The sequence below is a fragment of the Pithys albifrons genome, chromosome 4, assembly GCF_047495875.1.
Source record: "Pithys albifrons albifrons isolate INPA30051 chromosome 4, PitAlb_v1, whole genome shotgun sequence".
Taxonomy (NCBI): domain Eukaryota; kingdom Metazoa; phylum Chordata; class Aves; order Passeriformes; family Thamnophilidae; genus Pithys; species Pithys albifrons.
The window spans coordinates 72,873,447-72,892,396 of NC_092461.1; the positions used below are offsets into that span (position 1 = coordinate 72,873,447).

General features: G+C 35.5%; 1 pseudogene; it reads left to right on the plus strand.

Annotated features, from left to right (window-relative positions):
* Positions 1-1,732: 1,732 nt before the first annotated feature.
* Positions 1,733-18,950, plus strand: part of LOC139671433 (coiled-coil domain-containing protein 178-like) — a 46,264-nt pseudogene continuing 29,046 nt past the window's right edge.

The following is an 18,950-nucleotide window of genomic DNA, read 5'->3' on the forward strand; positions in this document are numbered from 1 at the left end:
AAAGGAGTTAGAAAATTTTCAGGGTTTTATGTATCCATCTATTCAGTGCCTGCTCCCTGCTTCGTCCTTCTCTGAGCAGCACCCGTGTTCCGCCCTGCCTTCTTCGTTTGGTGGCATGAAACCTTATTTTTCCACAAATACACAGTTTGCTGGGGGAAAAGAAATCTCACCCAGCTACCACAATGCTCAGCCTGTTTTCTCAAGAAAAGGACTGGAGCCGCCCTGAGGATCTTCAGCCCCTGAAAGATGCAGAAATGATAACCTGATAACATTACCCAAACACTAAAAGATCACTCAGATTGTCTGCAGTATTTTGGCTATTCATCTCTATGTTTTAATGGGAAATGATGCATGGAAGATAGTTATTGACCATAACACCTTTCCAGATATTATAATTCACTCCCACATTAGCAAAGCAAAATTCTATTGAAACAGCTGCTTCTAAATTTAGTTTTTATTCCAGACACTGTAGTATTGATCTGAGGATTTCAGTATGCCTCAGAAATGTTCTTGAGAAAAACGTTGTTGCAACTGCAATGTTTCAGGTTCGACAGTGAGGTCATGTAAAAACGTTTACAGTCATCCAGTTGTCGAAATAGCTCCATATTCCTTTCTTATTTACTGAATGCCTTCTTTGTCACCTTAGTAACATTTAGAAAGGAAATGCTTACTATTAGTATCACTTCTTTGTCTGTTTTATTTCTTTGACTTCATTTTCAACCTTTGATGTCTCTGTCCTACTTCCATTTTTTCCCTTTGCATTTCTTCACCTTTAGTAACTTTCTATTCCAAACCATATAGGTTTTATTCACATCTGATCCCCCATGCTAAAATCATAAATCTGTAGTAATTAAAGACCTCATTAAAACTGCCTTTAAAATAACCTCTTTTTCAGTATTGAAACTACAACAAAATAAAAAAGCTTAGGCAGGTTTATCAGTCACTCCCATCATAACTGGCTGTTGTAAGACTTAAATATTCTGCATTAGTTCCCATCTATTCACAGTTAGCTGCTTTACACACGTTACATGAACTTCTGTTACTCATGAGACCTCTGGTGTTGCAGCATTGGTGATGGACAGAGGAGTACATTTGTCAGGAAAAAGTTCAGTGAGCCCCTAAAGCGCATCTGACTTCATGGATTTTTTGTGTGATTTGGTTGATTTCTACTATTGCCTGTTGCAATCAGAATTAGAGTTTCATTTGGTACTTCTCTGAACACCTGGAATAATCCTTTGCATCCTTTCTATTCGACTGATGAATAAACAAGACCAGTGTTGTGCTGTAATTTTGTTTATTTACAGCATTCCTACAGAGTTCATAAAGAACGGTTTGGGTTGGAAGGGCCCTTAAAGATAATCTAACTCCAATGCCCCTGCCTGGGAAGGGGCACCTCCCACTAGACAAGGTTGTGCAGAGCCCCATCCAATCTGAACTTGAAAATGCCTTCTGTTGTTCACATGAAAACGGTTGGGAATCATATACTGACAGTGGCACTGCCTTAGTAGGAGAAGGGAAACCACTTACACTGTTTGCTGTATCAGAGCATTGTGTATTCTCTATGCTTTCATTATGTGGAAAAAAAACCTCAAAAGAAATCTATGCACCTGAAACGCAATTGTTTTTCCTGCAATAAATCTTGTAGCTGAATCCAATAAAGTTTGCCGTCATAAACAGAAACCAAGTGCCTCAAACAGAACAGTATGCTTCTGCTTTAAGGGAGTTAAGAATCATGCGTAAGTCTAGAAGCACAGCAGAAAAAGGTCAAGTTCATCTTATGGAAGAAAGCATTTTTTACTGATTATAGATAGTATTTACTGCATGAATTGAACCTGACGCTACAGGAGATCATGACTTCTCTAACTGAATCAGCAATAGGAAAATTGATAAATGGTGAACTGCCTTCAAACTGCAGCCATTGAAACTATGGCTAAAAGCTCAGCATATGTAACACATATAAATGTATGTGTGTGTGTAAATATTTACAGCGCATTGTAAACTAGATTGGATAACCTGCAAATACTACAGAAAAATGTTAAATTAAAACATATAATGAATTTTTCCCGAAGCAATATGTGATGTTTCAGTGCCCGATGTTACTGTTTTGGCCATGAATGGAAGCACTTCTTTATTATGGATGCATTTATGTCTAGTTACTTGTGTCCGTAGAACGGTCATATGATACTAAAATAACATTGGAGGCTGATTCTGAGCTGCAGTACCCAGTGAATGCATTTACCTGGAATGCTATAGAAGTTTGAGGCTTGACATTATCTAGTGAGCTACCTGAAGAACATTGTTCTTGTTGCTTCCTGCATAGAAAAAATTAATTTTGATGTGTACTGCTGATTTTTATTTTGGTCTACAGTAATACTCCTGTTACACAGTAATCTGTGAACTCCATTACTTATGCAAGTAAATATATATAGGTGTAAATATAAATATGCATTGCTTCAATACAATGAAACTCAGCTGCAGTACAAATTCCAGTTTCAGCTCTTACAAAAGAAGTGGTATCAGCTGTTACATGGAAATGCCATATGTGTGCAGATTGATTTATTCACAGCATGGCAATTCAATCTAATGTGTCACTTTTACAATGGAAATTATATTCTCTACAATTAAACAAGAGATGCTGAGTAACAAGACAATTAAAAAAATATTGCAGAATGATACTAATGGGCACACTGCATTTTTTATATTAGTGTCAGGCACAGTGGTGACAAAAAGCAAATCAGAATATTTGAGTTTATGTGGACTTAGGGATGCCAAATCCATTGGGAATGACAGCCAACCATTTATAGATACTGCTGTCATAGTTGTAGATTGTGTTTTATACTCTTGATTTAAAGAACATCTATTACCAAGTATCCAGACAGTTTGAGTTGCATTGCATTTATTACACTTAATGGAACTGTTCTCTTTTAATTATACACCATATGGACCTGAATCAACATCCAGAGCTTTTCAAATATGTTAATAATTTTTAATAACAAGCTTAGAATCTAGTATTATCCAGATGATGTTACAGTATTTGGAAAGTCTCCTGAAGCTGATAAAAAAGCAAACCCTGCAGGCTATACTTGAACATGTCAATGCAAGAGGGTGAAAGTTAAATTTTGCTAAATACTAAATCAGATGCACAGAGTAGTCTTTTCTTGAGCATGCCATCTCTTCTTTGGGATTGCAAACAGTCATAGATATGTAGATCTCACTCTTCCCAGGGGGAAAAAAAAACAACAACAAAAAAAAAGACTAAAGTATCACAACCAAATCAAATCAAGGAGTACATTATTTATGTACACCTCAATGATGTACATTTATTTCTAACTGTGCAATACATGCAGAACTATTAATAACAGTGCACTGTAAAATCTAAAATTTACCTAAGATATATCTCATCATTGCAAATTTTCAAGCAATGAAAGCTTTGACTGTGTATACCCTGGATTTATTCGGTTGGCTTTAGAGTTCACCACAATGGTCATTACTTTTAGTCTCAGACAAGGAATGGCCAAATCCTTGAAATACAAGGTTATTTCCTTTTCTTCCTCCTAGCCCTCCTGCAGCCGGATAAACACTCAGGTCTTTTTAATGGCATTGCAGCTGATCTAATAAACCTCGTTGCAGCTAACCTGAGATCCACCTTGCCCTCTCAACAGTGAGTACTGATGCCCACATCATGGAGAGCTTACCAACCAGTCACCTTCCAAACTGCCTCCAGGCAGCACTTCCCTTGGCCATGCTAGCCATCATTTTTTTATGATGTGGAGCCACCCTTTCCCAAATCCATGGGGACAATTTCTATGAGAAGACCATTGTCTTTGAAACATGAACAGTTTACAAGATGCCATGAAAATGTTGGAAAGAAAACATTTCATTGTGCATACACAACAGAAGAGTAGGGAACCTGCCTCTGAGGCATCGCACTCCAACTGCATACAGATCACACCTCCTGGCAGTTCTGTAAACCTCAGAGGAGTAGGAACTGTCTGCAGATGGCTTGCAAGATTACTTTCATTTTTATATGACACAGTTTAGTCAAATCAAAACCACAGCAGCTGATAGCTTATCTCATCTGCTCTTTTTTAGATGCTTATCTAGATGATTATATGGAACTTGCTGCATGGGTTATAAATATGCAATTACAGGAGAAAAATTTAAAACTGTTTACTTGCAGTGTCTGATTTAACAGAAATTACATATCTTCCTACCCAGAAAGTGATTCAGGAATTTCAAATGTGTGGATGCTATTCTAATACGATATTTCAGCCTGCAGAATGAACTTCTCTGTCAAGATAGATATGTAATGAAATATCTTCTCAACTTAAATGGGATTTCAAGGAATTTTGAAGGTGTACCAGAGGAATTACAAGCAAAATTTATACAACATGCTAATGGTAAATCTCAAGTTGTCACAACAAACCAACAGTTACAAGACAAGTACTTGTGGTCAGAACTTGATATGAAGGAAAGGAGCTTAAAACTGAAACTACTTATCAAAATTAAGGCAAGTGACTCATGCAGTACCATTACAGCCTACCCCTGCATTTTTTTTTTTTTGGTTGTGAATGGCTAATATCACAGCGCCTTTGGGCAATTATTCTAGCTATCTAGCTATCTTTTGTAATAGACAACCATAAAATGACCAAACAGAGCATTTACATTGTGTGACATCTGCTGCTACAATTTATTTCTTGTCTGTTTTCAGCCAAAAATGAAAGCTATAAGAATTAGTACCATTTAACTTCTTACAAGGAGTAATTTTTTTTTTCTGGAAATACATATAAAAGGTCATCATCAAGTGAAGCTGATGAAAAACTAGAATTTAAAGAAGAATTTTAAAAGAGACTTCACAGCTAATCTGAAAAAAAAAAAAAAGAAAAGCTTGGAAGACCTTCTCAATGGACAAATTACAACTTTAAGGAGTAACATGCCATATAATCACAAAAATAATTTCCTAAACTAATGCCTGGAGACCTACACACATTGAGCTGGATGTTGCTAAGTTGAGGAACCTGCTGTAGTAGCACAATCAGTTACAAAACACACAGTCCAACAGCATGAAGAATAATAAAGATCATTGTTGTACTACAGATCTGCAATTCAAGTTTGGTTTTGTAGGTGCAAATCCCTGGAATCCTGTGAAAAGAGGAGTCAGGATTTAGGTTGCCTCTTAAGCTTGTTAGGGGAAAAATACTACACACATAGAAACTGTCTTTGAAATATATACACACCTGCTTGCACCTTCTTGCCAAGGGCAATTTAGAAATATTTTGAATTTTTTGTGCATAACAGACTGCTTTTCCTTAACTTCTCTGTGTTACAAGAAAAATGAACAGTCACTCTTCCCAGCTTTCTGCTACTTGCAGGTAACTATCTGCATGAATCGGAAACTTCTAGACAATAACAAAAAAAGAACAGAGAAATAAAATATTAGTTCATTAGCACCAGAAAATTCTTAAGAGGGAGAATTTGGTTGAGAGATTATTAGTGAAAAACAGCAGAGGACATTTCTCAGGTGTACTGATGTGAAAAAGATACTTCAACCTGACAAAACTTCTTTTGTGTTTAGTCAAGGCACTTGCTGCAGACGTGGTGATGTGTTTTCTCCTTTGCTGCTTCTTTATGGCTGTGATTAGAACCATCAGTTACACCACACATCACATGATGCTCCAGCACAGATCATTAAACAACTCTGGTCTAAGTATATTATGTTACATTTCTCTACTGGATCTGTGCCAGTTCTGCAGGAAGAACAACTATCTTCTCTCCTGAAGTTAGAAGAGGAATCTACACATGCTTGGAGCAAAGAAAGACACTGGAGCATGCCCAGGAAAGGGCAACAAGGCTCGTGAAGGGTCAAGGAGCAGTTGAGGGAGTTGGAGTTGTTTAACCTGGAGAAAAGGAGGCAAGGTGGGAGTCAGTCTCTTCTCCCAGTCAACTAGTGACAAGAGAACATAGCCTCAGGCTGCACCAAAGGAGGTTCAGGCTGGACACTAGTAAGACTTTTTTAATGGAAAGAGTTGTCCGGCATTGCAATGTACTGCCCAGGAAAGTGGTGCAGTCAGCATACCTTGAGGTGTTCAAGAAATGACTGAATGTTGCACTTAGTGTTACGGTTTTGTTGGCAAGGTGGTGTTCAGTCAAAAGTTGATTCGATGACCTTGAAAGTCTTTTCCAACCTTAATGATTCAGTTATTCTGAATTCTACTGATCAAGGCCTCAGCTCTGCAAGACACTCCATTCACACCAATACTTGCAGCATTGGTGCCATTTTACATATTGTCTTGTATTAACTGTTTAAAAATAATGGAAGACAAATAAAGACCAAATAACATAGTTATTCAAGTGATAATATTTTCTTATTATCTATAAAGATGTGTTGTAATTTGGGGTAGGGACTGGTCTTTGGGAGTGTGAATATAGTGGAGTAACCACATCAAACATTAGTTTGTACTCATCACAAGAGAAACAGTACAAATATATATATACACATATATACACATACACACACTAGTTAAACCTTTTCACATTTGACTTATATACTGTTTTTAAAATGTTAATAAATAATAAGTTCAAAAATTCTATGAATCTCACACAAGAAACCAAGAATCTTAATTAAAAATATACTAGTCAGAAAAATGAGGTTAAAAATTTTAGTGTTAGAGTTTTTGCAGCTTGATTTCTTCAGTAATTTTTCTGTTTTCATCCTCATCTACTCTCTGCTATACATCTTGGATAAACGCATGCCCATGCTAGATCAGTTCTACTCCTGTGAGCCATCCTTTTTCTGTACTCCAGCCATTCAACCACAGATCACTTAGACCTTTAAAAAATAAAGAAAGTTAATATTTGATACCACCATCTACCTTTTGTAAGAAAGAATTTCCCATTATAGTTAAGAAGTAAAACTTTCATTTCTATTCATATATACAGTTCATCATGGTCATTATACGCTACAAAATTAAATGAAAATATCAGTACTGAGCATGCGAAATATCACAGTTTAGTTGTCAGGTATTGGCCCACCCAATGACATTTCAAAGTTCAAACCAAGATGAAGTCTGAAGGCCTGACTATTCCCAGTTCTATACATTTTTCAGTTTAAAATATGTGAGTAACCCACTGAAGTTCGTAAGACTAGTTGTGTTAAGGATATTTTAAACATTAGTAGAACCAGGCTTCCAGCATGTACTGGAAACTGTTTGGCTGGCTTGCAGAGGGCACTTAGAGGAGATATGCCTATGACATCTGGATCTGCTGTTTCCCTGTAAATTATTAGAAAATTGAAGGTGAGCGTAGTGCTTTTCTAGTAACAGATCCTGTAGCAAGATACTGGCATAATTTATAGAAATTATTTTTTGAATTGTCTAGCCTCCAGATACTTTTTAAAGCATCCTTTTAATAGATGAGTTTATAAAGTTAAGAAAGTTAATTTTAAGTAACCATTTAAAATTTAATTAAACACAGACACAGATGATTTTGTATGTTCTTTTAGAAGAATTGGTACCTATGGATATTCCCTGTTAGTACTACCATTTAACTACATAACTACACTGGGTTTTATATGGCCCTTGTGAAGTTTATGGATTGGAAACACTTTCAACAAATTATGACAAGTTACTGGAAGGCTAATCTGGAAAATTTAAGGATTTGCATTGCGGGTGACTCCTCTTTTTAGAGCCGGAGGCTGGGGCAGGGACAGGAAGCAAAGGTTACAAAGCAGATTATAAGTAAGTGCACAATTCATAATAAAGGTTTGTGGACTGTGAGCTTTTTAGATCAATCACTTCAAATAGCTGACTTTTAGGTTATACTCAATAATTACAAGGGGGAAAACCTCTAAGAAGTTATTTTGGGAAATGAAAGATTCTAACACATGGTTTTAACATGAGAGTATCATTTCTGATGACTGTCTTTATAGCTGACTGGGTTGGTTACTCAATTTGCATTTAAGAGATGATTAAAATAACCTTATAATTTGCTGCATTCATCCTGCTACAACTTATGAAAAAGGAAACAAAATAGTTATGTATAATTACTGAAAATGGTTGCAAAAGAATAATATTCTGCATGCACAGCATGTACCCTGCCTTTATGAAGGCTAGCCATTTACATATATCAAAAATAAAAGACTTTTTATACAAAAAAGAGAAGTTGCCTTTATTTGATTTAAAAGATCTAAATTGGTTATTTATAAAAACCCAAGGTAACTGGTACAAGGAGCACATTACAAGTAGTTTACAGAGCATATGACAATGCTCGTTATTAATAAACATTGTGGAAATGAAAACATCGCCAATTCAGTTAAAATTATATTTCAGGTAGATAAATTGGAGTGTTCCAGCTCAGCAGCAAAAGGCCTACTGTAAACCTTCCTTAAACGAAACACAACGTCATATGCTGGCTTAATTCTAAGATGGAAATTTGCCATTGAGGAAGGGGCCAGCTCACAGCCTATACATCATTTACATGGCATGCTGCATGACATTATACATTAGCTATTATGCAGGAGTGTGCTACAGCAAAAATACAAAGATATGTTTTTAATCTACCACATGACAGAGACTGCTGCTCTCTTTCAGCTGATCAATGCTCACTAAGCAGCCCAACTCCAAGCACTGCAGCCACATCTTATCCCAGGTCCACCCACCCTGTAAGTGAATGCGTCCTGGCAATTTCAAAGAAAAATTTTTCATTTTCATTTTTTCATATCAGGCTTAGTCTAAGGTTACTAAGATGTATACAATGGTATTCTTCTAGTTAACTGTTCTGAGTTCAAGGCCTGTAAACATTTACATGATGAATTCATTTCATGCATCCATGAGGTAATCCAAAGAAATATTTCTCATGCTTACACACCAAGAAAAGTCTCAAATGCCTGAATTACTCTCAGGCACGAATGCCTTAATCCAAAATCACAAACCCCAAAGCTATGCCCTGAGATTTTCTTTTCCTGGAAATTTATGAAGTGCCATGGTACCTGCATGTGGAGTTGCCCATTCCATGCATGTTAGCTACCATGCTGCTTCTGTGCATGCCTTCTGTGAGCAGCCAGGAAACTCTACTTTAAAGGTAACAAGCAGAGAACGATGGGAGTCCTGGTTATATCTAGTGATTTATTGAAAGAAAACAGTCTACTTGTAGTGAAAGAATCTAGAAAGGCACTTAATACTCCATCTCTGCTTCTGAAAAATAGCGTGGCATTACCTTATTTACTTACGTTAATGTAGTTATACTTTTTAAAATAGTGCATAAGCTAGCTAAAATATACAGATTTTCTTTTGTAATAACAAGTTTCACATCAAATTACTTTAGCTTTACTGTTGTGGTTATCCATACGTTATTAAAACATTCTTTTCCTTTGGCATTTCTTATGTTGGGAAGAGGTTGGAACAAGAGTTTCAAGTTCCAAAATAAATGGAGGATGGTTATTCTGGTCTGAACAAGCAAAACTGTGGTTGCTGTAGTCAGGACTGCAAACCAAATTTGGTTTAAAAAGTATCATATGTGAAATCCTGTGAGGCAAAGAAGAAAGAAAATGCTCCAATTGAGATGCTGCATTATTGCAGAAATTGTACACTCAGATCCTGGCTCTGCTCTGTCTTTCAGTCCCTGGAAGTCAGTTGTTGGTTTTTTTTTCTCTAGCACAGTTCAGCATCTCAAACTAGAGATATTAGTATTTCATTTCTTCCTCCATTTGTCTTCCTTGCATATTCAAATTGAAAGCTTGTCAGAACAGGGACTGAAAATCTCGTGGTATGTATACATCATGGAATAAAGAGGAAACCTGATCTTGGTTGGGTCTGTAAGGCTACTATATGAAAGAATTTCTATATATGTCTTTATATAGCAAGGTAAATGCCAGTTGAATGATATTTGAACAATAAATTTTCCTAGTGTAAAATTATTACCTCACCTTTTTCTTTTTTCTGTGTAGATATCTAGGGAAAGGCAGATGTTGAAATGTGGCATGTGAACAGTCCACTCTGTCAGACTGAGAGGAAGAAAATTATCAGATGACCAATGACAGCAGCTTTATGGATATTTTGCACAAGTGGAACATCATGAAGATACGAACCAGCAATAATTTTATCAGACTACAAAACTAACTGAATTTGGCAATTCTGTACAAAATTGTTTCCAGCACAGATGAATGCATAAGGATAAATCATTGCACTAGGGGCTGTATATCCTTACTAAGTAAAATTATCTTTCTCTCTTCGTTTTTAAATAAGAAATATTAATTTTATGGCTGGATTTTTTTCTTTTCTAATAATTCCATTTTCTGAGAATTTCAGAACAGTGAGGTAAATTTTAATACCCATTTTCAGTTTGAAAGGGCTCCTTAAACTTGGATCTCCTTAAGCTTTTGCAATTTTGTGACTAAAAACCACTATACCAAACATTGTAAAATATAGTCAAAATATTTAAATTGAGGTGAGGTTCGTCAAGTTTAACCTGAGGAAAATTACTCTTCAAAATGTAACTTTTTTTTTTTTTTTAGGTGAGAGATAGTGAAGTAAAATTCAGCCATGGGTTGTCATAGTTCCATTATTAGGAACTGTGGAGCCACCATGGTTTGCCTTACTTATATAACTCCTATACCTCTGCTTTCCAATATTAAGACTGCACAAGCTGAAGTAATAAATAGATCTACATTATTTTCATGTAATTCCAGGGAGAGGTACACAATACTTTTCCTATTGTTTGTTTTGTCCTCAAATGAATATATGCAATTTACAATGCAAAATGTGGGGTTTTCATCAGCAATGAAAGGGAAAAGGTAGGAGACACTCACAACATTAAATAATTTTTTGTGAACAAAAAATGAGATATAAATATAATTACATTTAAAATGTGAAATAAGCTGCCAATCTTTCATTTTTTTCCTAGACTGTTATTCTTTTAAAATGTAAATTGTCAGTGTTCTTTGAACACTGGCAGTAGTATTCTATCTTATACAGTTTCAGATTTCAGCTTACAGAATATTATTCCATCTGGAACTTTTAGATTTTGACCTTTCTTCCTAAATGCCAGATTTCAATAGCTTTCTGGAGTTCAATAATTCTGTGTGGAATATTTGTTCCATATTTAACAGCCTCAGTCTGTTCCACAGTCAGTTGTTATAAAATGTGAAAAGATTGAGATGCAGATAGTTTGTATTTATGCCTATGGTATTTATACTTGTGGTGGATTAATAGTGTCTGGAAACCAGATTCCCACCCAAGCTGCTCTATCTCTCCCCTCCTCAGCTGGGCAGCAGAGAGAAAATAGAACAAAAGGCTTTCGTGTCATGATAAGGGCAGGGAGATGTCAGAAGGCAGAGGGGATTGCGATCAGTTCATCTCACTCTGTATCTGCCACTCCTTCCTCCTCAAAGGGAGGACTCCTCACACTCTTCCCCTGCTCAGGTCCCTCCCACCAGGGCAGTTCTCCATAGGGTATCAAGGTCTGCCAGCAAACCTGCTCCAGCATGGACTTCCCATGGTGTCACAGCCTTCTTTGAGCATCCAGCTGCTTCAGCTTGGCATTCTCTATGGGCTGCAAGTGGATCTGCTCCACAATGGACCTCCATGGGCTGCAGAGGGACAGCCTGCCTCATCATGGTTTTCACCACAGGCTGCAGGGGAATCTCTGTTCCGGTGCCTGGGGAACTTCCTCCACCTCCTTCTCCACTAACCTTGGTGTCTGCAGGACTGTTTCTCTCACATATTCTCACTCGTCTCTCTGACTGCAATTGCACATTTTTTTCTCCCCATTCTTAATTCTAGTACCCCTGCGGTGCTGTAACCATCACTGATGGGCTTGGCCTTGGCCATCTTGGACCCAGGTGCAATTGGCTCTATAGGACATGGAGAAAGAGCTTCTAGCAGCATCTCATAGAAGCCACCCCTGCAGCCTCCCTCTACCAAAATCTGGCCACACAAACTCAGTATAACACTTCAAACAGTTCCCTTACATTTTGCTTGGAAACTGATACTTTCTTCTTCCAAATAAATAATTCAGAAAATGTATTACATTTTGTAACTCAGGAATGAAAGTCAATACTATTCATAGTGCTGTTGACATGCCTTCGAGTAATTTATAGAATAATTATGACCATATTTGGGATATATCTGTTCCCTACATTTTTGATTTGTCCTCCTTCAATACATCTTGACAATGTTATTGTAATTCATGTGTATTGTACAGACTGAATAAAGACAGGCAATTCGTTCCAGACAAATACATTAAAAATGTAACAGCTGTTTGGAGCTCACTTTCTCCATGAGACCTTTACAGTTCACATTTGGTTAGTAATGAAGGAATTCTGCAATTCTATCCTTTATTCTTAGTCCATGAGACCACAAATGATAATTTGTATTGAGTCATTATTTAAATCTTTTTAAACCTCTGAAGAATTCTGATAATACATATATGAAGTGCTTTATTTTATGAAGTGAGTGTAGGCAGCATTGTACATATATGGAAATAAATCTTCAATAGCTTAGCCAGATTTTATTCAAATATCTAGCCTTATTTTAATAATTTTCTCAGATTTTAATTTTATCAGTTAAAAGAACTACACAAAGGTATAAACTTATTCTCCCTTTAATGTTTTTGATAATTCTCCTTATGATTGTATTTTGCATGTTTTTTAAACTCTAAAAAGTGTCATTCCAGTTAAAAGAGAAAAAATATTTCAAAGAACAATGCACAGAACTTTCAAATGACATTAATGCCAGCTTAAAAATGGGGAATTAGACTCAGAAGAAGAAAATTGGTAGGAATTTTCCCATTGACTTCATGAGGTCAGGATTTTTTCAACCCTCACTATATACTCTCAGAATGTTGATTTTACACATCCTGCTGAAATTAATGCTTCCATATACATAGATCATGGGTATAATTCCATGAGCCTTAGAATTTGCAAGGGCAGCAATGTTAACAAGTAAAAAGCAAAACTAACACGTTGGCACGCATAACGTTATAAACCTACATGCTTGTTGTGTTTCATTGTCATTTAAAAGCAGAGTTCCATCAGAAGTGTCATGGCTATTCACTTCATGAAAACAACTAGTTCAAAAAATTTCATTAGAAAATAACAGATTTGTCATGTTGTTTGAACTGGGAAACTGAAAATATAATTAAAATATCACTGTTGGTTTTATTGAGAGTAATAAACTTAATTAACAGACTCTCTTTTGTTTAAATTGACTATTTTCTTTAGAAGACCATCAATAATTCATTTAAACTAATTTCTCATGAAAATTAATTATTAATTATAAATTACTATTTCATAATGGTACCATAAAAATGCAGATCAGTGGGAGATAAAGATTGGCATTTTTAATTGTTTTTGTGCACTACTCATTTTCTTTCATTGTGAATGAACACGGTCTTACTTTCAGTGATTAACAAGAAAATCCTAATAATATTGGAATATTTTAAAACTTTGAGTATTGATAAAATGTATCTTATTTGTTATTCACAGAAATAAGACATAATCAGTCTCTGATTGTTGATTAAATACTCAACCCAGCTAAAACAGAAGAATGAGAGACAGACTACTGCCATGGTTAAATACAATTTGGTAGGTAGAACTGTTCTTAAATCTGGAATGGCAGAATAGGGAATACTGACCAATTTTATTGTGATTATTTAATGTAATTTTTATACATTACGAACTCTTTCTATTTATTTTTTTCTCTGTTCAGAAATTTTATTGTAGAAAGCCATAGAAGATACTCTGTGATTTGGGGCAGTGTTCATTGCTTAAATGTAACAGAAATATAGGCAGTGCAGAAATATATCTGCACTTCATGCATCAAATATAAAAATACATAAACTTCTTGTACCAATATATTTCCATATATATAACAGCTCTAAAAATTAGCAGGGACAGTGCTATTATGGGAACACTAGCCTTTGTTAGAAACAAATTGCAGAACAAATATTACTACTAAATTGTGACACCCACAAATGAAGATGTGATAGGTAACGTATTTCTTTCTGAATGCTCACGGAACCAGTAGAGCATTACTTTATGTAGATATTGTTTTTGTAGACTGTGAAAACATTACAGAAGAGCTGTTTTGAGAAATGAAAAGATAAATTTAGAATGGAATATTTTGGGGACTTGAAAATATCATTTTGGTGTTGAAGCAATGGATGTCTGTATCATCAACAGAAAATAATTGACTTTATTAAAGGAAAAGGTTTCAATTTGATTTATATTTTTAAATACCATGTTGGTGGAAATATGAACTCAGGTTTTGTAGATTCTGATTTAGAATGGCATTCCCTCTCCCTGCCAATTTACATTTTATTTGAAATAGATATTTCAGATTCCAGCTGCATTTACTTTCCCATTTTATTTCAGATAACTCATTCAGCAGCCAAACACCTCTTCCCAAGACTCTGCTGTTGGGCTTCCTGTAGACTGAATCTTCAGGATGCCTCTGAGTTCTCACTTGTGCTTCAACAAACATAAAAATCCAGATGATAAAATAGTGAATCTTAATGGAATAAAAATTCTAGCTATACCACTACAGAACTTCTGGAAAAACATTTCCACTATCAAAGTCCAAGTAATGTTAGCAGTTTCTGAGAGCACGTAGTTTTTGTCAGATAATTTTATTTTACTCAATCTAGAGCAGCTTTTAATTCATCTGTATCTGTTGCAGCGTTTTTTAAATGAAAGGTCCTAGGAGGCTTTTACACTGGAACATTTTTATCCAGGAAAGGAATTTTGTTTGAAATACGAGGAAGCTACAGCAGTGGTATTGCCAAACTACTAAGTACATTCCTATTTACTGTAGAGAAATGGAACATTTCTTTAACATGTAATAAACTTTTACATGGCTTCATTTTCACTTTTGAGATAAACATATGATTTTACTTCTGAATCTGTTTAACAAGTTTTGCAAGTATTAAGACAGCAGGTTAGTAGTTCACATGCTTGAATGTGTGAATATACATACAAGGTCCATTTTTTCCTTTCTCTTTTGTTCTTTTATTAAATATACTTCTAGACAATATAGATAGTGAGCATTCATGAGCATAAAAGTCAAAATAAGTAAATTCTGCTGCTCTTTGTCCATAACATAACAAAACCCTTTAGAATGCTTTCTCAAAATCTGTTACGTATATATTATTTAGTTTTGTGCTCTTCCCAGATAATATATCATGAAAACAGAAACGAATAGAAAAATATGATTTTATTATTCAGTAGTATCTGTGAAGATAATGATCCAAAATAAGAATGCCACGTTCTCCAACTGAAACAAACATTAACAGATAACATGCATTTTAGACTTATCTGAATTCTTCACTAGATTAAAAATTCATTACATTCATTGCAGATTTTTCAAATTCTGGAAAAGTCTCTTTTATTATTGGATCCCTTATAACTTTTTCTATGGAGGCTATTTTAATGAGAGCTCAAACTGTAAAATACAATTTTAGATCTAAGAGCATCATTGCTGCAAGTACCTGGACTATTGTCAGTACATATGATTTAATTATTTGCATTATATAGACTACATGCTGATAGTTCGAAAACACAATTGTGTTCTTGAAAGTCACTAATGTGGAAGATGCTTAATCTGCATTCTTCTTGGTAGCTCATCAAAACTACAGAATTTTAAGACATTAGAGTTTCTATGACACAACTTTTGAATGACAATTCAGAATGGGGAAATGAATGTTTGAGTATATCAGTTTTGGTTTAAAAAATAATGAAGAATATGATGAAAACAATTATTCTTTTTATCCATCTTTAAGTATTTCCCTTAAGCTTAATTTAAGACATATAATAAATAATTAAAATATTATAGTTTGCCATATGTGAGAGATAAGATGAAATTATTGGCAAGACTTCAGCTTTTATATAGCTTCCAAGTGAATAACCACTTCTGGTTGCCAGGAGCACACTTTGGGAGGTGTTTATATTTGCCATTTTTCTCATTGTTAAATGTATTGTAAATGTTATTAAAAAATGGGAAAGCATCTCAAATTTACACCACTGCCTTCTGCTGCTGTTATTATTACACTGTGCATAAATATTGTCATGGTTTAACCCCTGCTGACAACTCAGTACCATGCAGCTGCTTGCTGTGTATAATTATGGTAATCTAAGATATATTCAGGATCCTCTCCTGGCTCAGTATCATCTTATAGGAGTGCTTAGTCAAGGAAGTGATGATCTTGAGTGGGGACCAGAAAGGAAAGAATACATATGTTTTTCTGCACTGATTCTAATAACTTCCTCTAGGTTAAAAATTTGCTTGCAGGGTATGTGTTCTTTTTATGTTTTGAAGTGTGTGTACTTTAATTCACACTTTAGTCTCAACTAAAGCCTGTGGAACATTTGTCCATGGTGGTATTGGTGTGCCTTTTCAGATAAAGATTGGTGATACTACACTGTTGCAAAGTAAGAATTTTAAAAAGGGAAGTAATGACACTGAATCAAAGGAAGAGCTGCTAGTAGTGGATGGATAATTTTTAATTAGGAGTGCTGAAAATCATTAATTAATGTACATGTTCTGGATTATGTAGAAACACAGATTCATATGTTAAGATTTCTTCTACACAGATGTATTTCTTGTGAAGGAATGCTCAGCTGGTTTTAATTAATGTTTTGGTTTTGCTTATTTTTCAAAAATTGATTTTTATGTTATTTTTAAGTCTTAAGTTCAGAATTTTCCAATTCATAAATTACCTTTAAATGAATATAAAGTCAACCATAGTTTTACAAGCAGTGTTATGTTCTTCTACACAGTGAAACACTTCCAAATCTATTATTAATGTCTTGGTTGTTACTGTCTACTTTAAATTACCTTGTGTATATTATGCCTGTAGCCTGCGTTTGTGTGTATTATCTTCACATGCTTCATCTTGTTTTCCTGCTCAGATATGAGTGGGGAATTTTCCTTTTTAAATTCATAGCAACAGCTTCTGAGTTTCAACAGCTCTGTCACAAAAATTTGCATCTCTCACCTCATAACGGTCAGAAGACAATGCCTGTCTTCATGTACCATGTATTTTGATACCAGATATGATCTCTAGCAGCTGTTCAATGCAAACCAACTTGACTCAAGTGAGAAACTCTAATTGTTTAGTGACAATTATTTTAGAATTACAGGAATTAAAAAAAAATGTTGGATAGAAGTATGTAAGTGTCATCCAGAATCCCTCTTATAGATAGAGAATGGAACAGAAATGGCATTTATGTATATAGACAAGCTAACCCTGGGGAAAAAAGTCCCTTTTGGTAAAAGAGCTTGTGTTTTGCACATGAAATGTTGCAGTTTTGAGAGGGGCCCCAATAACAATGATGTACAAGGGTATTAGTTTAGGCAGCCAAGATATTGTTTTTAAGCATATTTGGCTTTCCAGCATTGTCATAGCTGCAGTGTGTTCTAAAGAGAGTTTCATAAATAATTGACTATTTGCCTTCTCAGCCAAAGTGAAAAATATATGTGGTGGGAATGAGACATAAAAAGCAAATTTGTGTCTTTTTATACTAAAAAAAAGGTTTATGCTAAATTAAACATATTGTTTGTGCTGTAACATAATTTTTGTTTTACAGCAATTGAAAGAAAATAAAATCTTATAGACATCCTCATACAGCTGACTGCTTCTATTCAGTAACCCAATAATGAAGCAACCAACCCAGATGCACGAAACCAATACCTAGTGTTTGTCTCTAACTTACATGTGTAATTCCTTGAGGTATTAAAACTATGCCTCACCAAATTTTACTGAAATACTTCAGCATTTCACACAGAATCACAGAATAGTTGAGGTTTTAAGAAACCTCTGGAGGTCTTCTGGTTCTACCTGCCTCTTAAGCATGGCTAAATACAGCATTTTTGAGACCATAATAAAAAAATGTGAGTTTTATAACTCACTAGAAAATCTTTTCCCTCCAGTTTTCATGTGAAAGTTGTCTCCATTGCTAGAGTAATGATCTTAAATGGCTTGTTTTGATTGCATCTGACTAGTCTTTTGTAGTTATTAATGTAATCTGAATAATTGTAGCACACCATTATAAAATTGAAAAATACATTTCATAGAGTAGTCTGTAAGATGCTGTCCTAGTTCAGGAACTGGGACCAGTTTATCACTGTGTGGGTGTGACCAAAGCTGCGTATTCTAAACCCTCTCTGTCATTTTCTGTGAACTGTTAATGATGGACCATTTGCAGCAGCTGCCCAGGGCACACCCAATCCCTCAGGTTGTGAGCTGGGTGTTAGAGAAGCCTGTGAGATAAGAACTGTGATAACTCCCCTCTGGGGAGTCGTGAGCACCTTCACACCCAGCCTGAGGGGGCGTGTCTGCTAATGGGACAGTAACAATTCCAAAAACACCCCCTCACAGAGTCAGATCACCCACTGTGTAACTCCCCGCCCTGGGGGAGGTACTGGGTGCTCCCACCTGAGTCTGAGGGTGCATAATGTTGGGGTTTGGGGACTTCCTTACCACTTGCAGGATCCAGAGGAGGACTAGAACCTTAACTGGACTGTGACCACCACTCTTGGCCAGACTGCGACCATCATCTGCACCAACAGATTTTTCCTTTACTTTGGACTCAGGAGAACCATGCAGGGGTCTCAGCACAAGGGCTAACAAATACCATTCTGTTTGTGCCCCAGGGTGCTGGGTTATATTTCTGGGTTTTGTTGGTAAAAAAAAGTTCTTTGTATCCTTGCATTTATTGTAATACTTTTATTAAGTTGTAACTCTGACTTATAATCTCTTTTGTGTTGGCTTCATTTCTTCTGTCAGTTTACATTTAAAACAGCACATCTTTAGTAAAAAAACCCTTCCAAAAAAATCTCTGTTTAATGCTTTTACCTGAACTTTTATACAAAAACCCCTGTTGCTGTTTAGTGCTCTTTCCAGTAATACAGCTGCTTTGAGGTATTATTCACATTTTACCCTGAAATGTACTTTGAAAA